General features: G+C 36.4%; 1 protein-coding gene across 7 annotated transcripts in view; it reads right to left on the bottom strand.

Moving 5' to 3' along the window:
• Positions 1-7022, bottom strand: part of PPP1R42 (protein phosphatase 1 regulatory subunit 42) — a 43934-nt gene that overhangs the window by 21180 nt on the left and 15732 nt on the right. The gene's annotated exons all lie outside the window — the stretch shown is intronic.

Genomic DNA, 7022 nt, shown 5'->3' with positions numbered 1-7022 from the left:
TAATTGCACGTTCTGATTTGTTAGGTTAGCTGAGATTTTGCATTTCTGATGCTGATGCTGCTGGTCCTAGGACCACATGTGGAGTTATAAGGGTCTAGGCTACTACCTCTGCTTCCTCAACCACCTGGCACTCCTGCAGCCTGGTGCTTCTGAACAGGCACTGCTAACCTTGTTACTGAGTGGTACATTGCCAATCTCAGTCTCAAATCTTTACCTTACTGACCACTCCCTTTATGGCTTTGTGATTCCACATTCTTACAGCCTCCCTGGATCCTGTATGAATCTCTGACCCCGCAAGTAACAAACCTCTGACTGTAGAAATCCTCAATGTATAAACAGGCTGTTTTCTAAAAGTTGCTTTTGAGAATGGAGAACACACCTCATAAAAACACCTCAGTGCTACACCTGGTAGACTGTAGCCTGAGTCAGCTCATAAAAATAACCCATTTAATTGAGGAAAAGCCTGAAGAATATCTGTGCAGCGACAGTGCTGTAAAATCTCCCTGTGAAGCATCACCATGTTTCCCGAGCACTAGAGCTCCCTCTGGGGAACTGGAGCAGGTGTCCCTGTGGCAGACGGTCAGGGGTCAGTTCACTTGCTTCCTTTTCTATAATCAACATTTATTCCTTTCAGACAGTGTTTGGTTTCCTTCTCTGGACCACAGCAGAATGTAAAATCATGGCTAGAAAAACTTCTTTCTCCTGTAACCCACCACCTTCTCCATTTATATTCAGACTCTTTTCAGAAAAAGAATGGTCACATTGATGAAAATAGTAAAACGTCTGTTACACCAACAAAGGGTGGGGGGGGAGTCATCTGTACGTGAGAGGAAGAACCAGATTTTGTGGGAAGCCACGTTGAGCATTTCATGATACACTCTCCTTCCATATCTAGGTGACCTCTTTCACGATGGCTGTTTCATTGACCACTTAACCAATATGCTGAAGACTCCCACATTGTTCTGACCACTGAGTTTTGGTCTCATATATCCAATTGTCTACTTGATATTTTCTCTGGAACATTTCAAAGGCACCTCGAACTCTGCATGACCAAAACTCATGATCTTTTCCCTCTCCCCCAAACCTGACTCTTGAGTTCCCTGTTTTCTATTGTGCAAGGCAGAAGTCAGGGAACCATTTTTGACCTCTGCCTCTTCCACACTCCCTCTTATCTAACTCACCACTAAGTCCCGTTCACTTTATTTCCTAAACAATTCTTCAGTCTGTCTACTCACTTCATTTCCACACCAACCCTATTCAAGTTCCCACCATTTCTCACTTCTTAATTAGTCTGGCCTCTTCCAATCTGTTCTCCACACTGTAGCCATGCTGATCTTTTCAAAATGCTAGTCTATAATTACTTTACACCTAGCTCCCCATTGTTCTTAGGTGGCTCCCCATTGTTATTAGGATAAAGACAAAACTATCATGACCCATGCGGCTCATCTACCCACCAGCCTCTATTTGCACTATGCTGCACCTTCACTCTCTCTTCTTCTCATCTCTCATCTTTGCCATGCTCTCACCTGCCCCAGGGCCTTTGCACATGCCATTCTCTTTACCTGGTAAGCCCTTCTGTTTTCTTAGAGGTCAGCTCAGCAATCCCTTCCTAAGGGAACTAAGACAAATTCTCCTGTTATAGGCTCTCAGAGCCACATACTTCTCCTTTGTAGTACTTGCCACAGGAGCAGTTTTACATTTCTTTTGAGGTGATTATGTGCTTAATATCTCTCTTTCTCTCACTCCCGAGAGCTCTTGGAGGCCAGGGACCCTATCTGTTTTTTGTTCTCTGTTGTCTCCCCCATTATCTAGCAAGCTCTGCCACACGGTAGGTGTTCAGAATGAATGGATAAGAAGAAATGAATGAATGCATCCATGAATGAATGGATCTGAGATTAGAAGGAGGACAGGAATTATAAAGGAGAAATTATATGGAACCGTTTTGAAAATTTGCTGATTAGCGAGGCCGCAGACATGCAAAGAAAGAGGAAAGATAGGATTTATCTTTTCTTCTACATCCTCTTCTATTCCTCCACCACCCTCACCTCCCCCTCCCCCACCCAAGTCTCTGCCCTGAACCAGCTGTGGACGAGGGAATAGAAGAAATGAAGGCAGGGTTAGAGGACCTTGGGGAAAGGAGTCCTTGGCAGCTGTGGGTATGTAGATGTGAGAGGGAAGGGAATGAAATCCTAAACAGCAGGAAGGACAGAAGCCACTTGGCTACCCAGCTTCGTCTAGGTCTGTATCCTGTGCCTCGGCCTCTAATGTAGCCACTCCCCTGTGGCTCTAGGTCTCTTACTAGGCTAGGGCATCCGCATTGTTTAGGAATGTCTATATTTCCCAGTGACTCAGTTCTCTCTTTTCTTTTTCCTTTTCTTACTCCTTCCACAGAGTTCCAGGATTTCAGTTGCCATGATAGTACTTTTCCTTGTTACATGTGTTCCCTTTAATTTTTCTTAAATATCTTTCTTTCTCACTGCTCAAACCAAAATCTTGGTTGGAAGATTCAAAGTTATTTAACAATCCTAAGGGGCCATTATTTTTTCATTTTTATCTTATTTCATGTATTTTCCACAGGTGCATTTGAGGAACCAGTGGCTAGCCATATAAAAGCAGCTGCTCTAAGTGCTAAATACCTTAGGTAATTATAGTAGTTTTATTAGGATTCTCTAATGATGTCCACTTCTTTTTCCCTATGGCACAAAGCTGTCTCTTGCTGAAGACTCTTAGGATGGATGTCAGTGACCTTATGTATAGCACCTTGAGCTTTTTCTCCCGTAGCACAGGGTTTGATGTCAGCAGCTTTTGAGCAACTTCAATCAATGAGCTTAAATGTGAAAAAATTAAAGCCAAAAAAGGTGACTCTGACCCCAGGAATACATACAGAGAACCAAGTTAGTATTCTGATGCTAAACTTCAACGTGTCATTTGACTAAGCCTTCAGAGGATGATATAAATGGACCACAAAAGCACATTTCAGATGAACCCTGGGCAAGTGGGTATTCAGACATCCAAGAAGCTGTGTCTAGGCATTTTTAATTGCTTGTGTCTTCTTGCTGGAAGTAAAAGAACTTGAGATTTCATTCTCACTCCCTGGATATCTTCTCTTTATGGGAGGGAAAAGCAACTTTTGGCGTATCCCAGCCTCTAGAACTTGCTGAATGGTTTATATTCCTTCTCCAGATAGTTAAATTTTTTTTTTTTTGGTCCTGTGTTCATTCATTCTATAAGCATGTAGTAGGTGCCTACTATGTGCCAGGCACTGGGATGAGCTCTAAGGAATCCTGAAATCAGCAAAAATTCCTTACTCTTAAAGGTTCTCAGTTTAATGGGAGATATCGTGATATATAATAACAGAATTATATTAACCAGTTGTTCCTTACCAACCATTCACTCTTTTTTAAATTAGATTTTTAAAAATCAAAGCAATGTAATCAACACAGTTAAAAAATCAAATAAGACCATAGGGTTTATAACAAAATTTAAAGATTACCTTAGGGCTTTTAATAAAACCATTTGCAACTTCTTCAGCTATTTCTATACATACTTACCTCCACATTGCTAAATAATATTGATTTTTAAATCTTAGATATTTGTCTACTGAATTCCTACTATGGAAGATGATGATTTAATTCTCGTAAGTACTGCTCTGAACCCTTACTACACTTCCTTTCCCCCATCCTGTCAAGAGAGTCATACTAAAATTGTTAATCAGATTAATATTCATTGGCTATTTTATTAAGCTCACTTAAATATTGTGCGAAGCTAAACCACTTAATGCACTATGATTGCTTCTTATTTTAAAAATTGGTTGATTATTTATTTGCTTAGTTTTCTATGTATTTATCACAACGTTAGCCTACGGCAACTTGGGCTGGTAGATGCTTTCCTAGGACTTCCCTTCATTTCAAATTCCCTTCAAATTCATTCTGGGAATTTTCTTGGCCTTTTTCCTGTTACCTAGATCCCATGTCTTCCCTTTTTCTAGTTTTCTCTCCTGTTTAGGTGGAACACATTTTCCAAGAACTGCCTAAGAGCAAGCACTTTGGATATAAATTTTTTGAGAGCTTGCATGATTAAAAATGTTTTATACCTCATACTTGATTGAAAAATTGACTGAGTATATAATTCTAGACTGAGAATACTTTTACCTCAAAATTTTGAAGATATTATTCTGCTGTCTTCCAGATTGAAAAATCTGATAATTCTGACTCCATTTTGATTCCTGATTCTCTGTATTATGATCTTCTTTTCCCCTGTAAAAGGCTTTAGGAGCTCTTTACTCCTGGTGTCCTAAACACTTTTTAAGGATTGACCTGGGTATGGGTAAATTTTTATCCACTGTGCTGGCATTTGGGAGACAGTTTTAATCTGGAAACTCATGTCCTTTGGTTCTGAAAATTTTTCTAATATTATTTTTAAATTAACCTTATTATAATTTACATACAGCTAAATGCATACATTTACATGACCAAACCATTTACATACATAGAACAACCACGATAATCAAGACAGAATGTTTCATCATCTCAAAAAATTCATTCATGGACCTTTCTAGTCAACCTCTTCTTATTCCCATCAAGCAATCCCATTGATTTGCCCTTACTTTATACATTGGTTTTTACTTTTCAAGAGTGCCATAAAAATGGAGTCATACGGTATGTACTCTTTTTTATCTGGCTTATTTTGCTCAGTATAATATTTTTTAATTTGTCCATGTTGTGTTGTGCATCAGTAGTTCATTAGTTTTTATTGCTCAGTGATATTCCATTGTGTGAAATACAGTTTGTTTATCCATTCCTCATTTGAGGGAAACTTAGTTGTTTCCAAAATTACAAATAAAGTTACTGTAAAGATTTGCATATAGGTATTTGTGTGAACATAGGTTTTCATTTCACTTAGGTAAATACCTAAGAATGGGATTGCTGAGTCATATGGTAAGTGCATATTTAACTGCATAAGGAACTGTCAAACCGTTTTCCAAAGAGGTCACACTGTTTTACATTTTCTTCATCAGTGAACCCATCTGGGTTTGGAGTTTTCTTCGTGGAGTTTTTATTTATAAATATGATTTAATAGATATAGAGCTATTTAGATTTTCTATTTATTCTTATGTCAGTTTTGGTAAATTGTGTCTTTCAAGGAATTTATCTGTTTATCTAAGCTGTCAACTTTATTGGCATAAAGTTCTTCACAACATTTCTTCATTATCCTTTAATGATATCTTTTTCATTTCTGATATTATTAATTTGCGTCTTCTTTCTTTGTTTTCTTGGTCAGTCTACCTAGAATTTATTACTTTTATTTATATTTATAAAGAATCAACTTTTGGTTTCATTGATTTTTCTGTAGTGGTTGTCTATATTTCTATTTCATTGATTTCTGCTGTTATCTTTATTTCCTTCCTTCCACTTATTTTCAATTTAATTTGCATTTATTTTTCTTTCTTCTTGAAGTGAAAGCTTAGATAATTTTTCTTCTTTTCTAATAAAAGCATTTAAAGCTATAAATTTTCCCTCTAAGCACTGTTACTGCATCCCAAAAATTTTCAAATGTTTTCATTTTCATTTAGTTCAAATATTTTATATTTACCCTATACTTACCATTTTTAATACTCTTCATTCCTTAGTGTAGATAAAAGTTTCCAGCTGATATCATCTTTCCTTCACCTTGAAGAACTTCCTTTAATATTTTTTTTTGTAGTGCTGGTCTCCAGGGGACAAATTCTTTCAAGTTAAGTTTATCTGAAAACGATCTTTATTTTGCCTTCATTTTTTTAAAGTATAGTTTCACTGGATACATAATACCAAGTTGACATGTTTTTCTTTTTTCTTTTAACACTTTAAAAGTTATTTCATTGTCTTCTGGCTTGCACTGCTTTTGACGAGAAGTCTGTGAGAATTCTTATCTTTCTATATGCATAATGTCTTTTTCTCTAGTTGCTTTTAAGATATTATGATCGTTGATTTTCAGCATTTTTTTTTTATGGTGCACCTTAGTGTAATTTTCTTTGTGATTTTTTTGTTTGGGTTTTATTGAACTTCATGGATGTGTGGGTTTATAATTTTCATGAAATATGGGAATTTTGGGCCACTATATTTTTGTTATTTATTTTATCTTTTAACAGCTTTATTGACATGTTATTCACATACCATAAATTCACACATTAAAGCGTACTATTCAATGATTTTTAGTATATTCACAGAGTTGTGCAATCATCACCACAATGAATTTTAGAATATTTTCATTACCCCCATAAGAAACCCTGTACCCATTAACATCACTTCTTATCTTCCCCCCATCCCTTAGCCCTAGGCAATCAATAATCTATTTCTATTTCTATAGATTTATCTATTCTGGACTTTTCATATAAATGAAATCTTATAATACTTGGTCTTTTGTGATTGGCTTTTTTCACTTTGTGTAATGTTTTCATAGTTTATCCATGTTGTAATATGAATCAGTCCTTCATTCATTTTTATTGCCAAATAATATCCCATATGTATAGACATACCCATTCTTTTATCCAACCATTGGTTGATGGACATTTGAATTGTTTCTACTTTTTGGCTATTATGAATAATGTTGCTGTGAACATTCATGTACAAGTTTTTATGTGGACATAGATTTTCGTTTCTCTTAGTGTATACCTAGGAGTGGAATTTTATGTCATATGGTAATTCTGTATTTAAAATTTTGAGGGACTGCCTGTTTTTGAAAGCAGCTGTACCATTTACATTCCCCTCAGAAAGTATAAGGGTTCTAATTTCTCCATATCATTGCCAACACTTGTTATTATCTGTCTTTTTAATTATAGCTATCTCATTGGGTGTGAAGTGGTATTTAATTGTGGTTTTGATTTGCATTTCCCTAATGACTAATGCTGTTGAGTATCTTTTCATGGGCATATTGGCCACTTGCATATCTTCTTTGTAGAAATGTCTGTTCAAGTACTTTGCCCATTTATAGATTGGATTGTTTGCCTTTCTGTTGTTGAGTTGCAAGAGTTCTTTATATAGTCT

The sequence above is a fragment of the Equus asinus genome, chromosome 12, assembly GCF_041296235.1.
Source record: "Equus asinus isolate D_3611 breed Donkey chromosome 12, EquAss-T2T_v2, whole genome shotgun sequence".
Classification (NCBI taxonomy): domain Eukaryota; kingdom Metazoa; phylum Chordata; class Mammalia; order Perissodactyla; family Equidae; genus Equus; species Equus asinus.
The sequence above is the reverse complement of the archived record's forward strand: the minus strand, read 5'-3'. Positions and strand labels throughout refer to the sequence as shown.